Here is a 781-nt window from a genome sequence, read left to right as displayed (position 1 = left end):
ACGTTGTACGGGTTATAATATTAACTCGTCTCTAATTGTAACTTTGCAATTGCGAAGTTATGTTTACTTTCTTAACATTACTTTTCTCGTGAGAATGTGAGTATATACAAATACATTGAAATATTTTGTTTAGAATATGAGTATATACAAATAAATTAACCTTTTCCATTTGTTCTTGAATAGCTTCTAAATATTCAAACATCAGTAGAGTCTAATAGGTACGCAAGTGTTTTTTGCAATACTTTGTATATTTTAGTTATCTTTTTTTACTATAATAATGCCATCTCATACTGTATAAAACTAATACTTTGTATATTATTTTAGTAGGGAGTAATTAACTAAATATAGCACGGGATCAATTTCTTTATGCTTGTTCCTGAAGTAAAAAGCGTTCCATCTGTTCTTGAATAGCTTCTAAATATTCAAACACCAGTAGAGTCTAATAGGTACGCAAGTGTTTTTTGCACTAACTCATTTCATATGTATAAAACTAATACTTTGTATATTTTAGTTATCTTTTTTTACTATAATAATTTCATCTCATACTGTATAAAACTAATACTTTAATTTGTATATTATTTTAGTATGGAGTAGTTCATAAAGTAGAATACTCAGATACGTACCGCTCAAAATAGTTATTTGAATATAAATATCTTTAATTTATGATTTGAACAAAAATTAGAAGATAGTCTTTTTAATACCTCATGGATATGCACATAACACAATAAAGGATTCTAATCACCAATTAACCTTTCTTCTTGGATCAATTTATTGTATAGAT

The sequence above is a fragment of the Silene latifolia genome, chromosome 5, assembly GCF_048544455.1.
Source record: "Silene latifolia isolate original U9 population chromosome 5, ASM4854445v1, whole genome shotgun sequence".
Lineage (NCBI taxonomy): Eukaryota > Viridiplantae > Streptophyta > Magnoliopsida > Caryophyllales > Caryophyllaceae > Silene > Silene latifolia.
The sequence above is the reverse complement of the archived record's forward strand: the minus strand, read 5'-3'. Positions refer to the sequence as shown.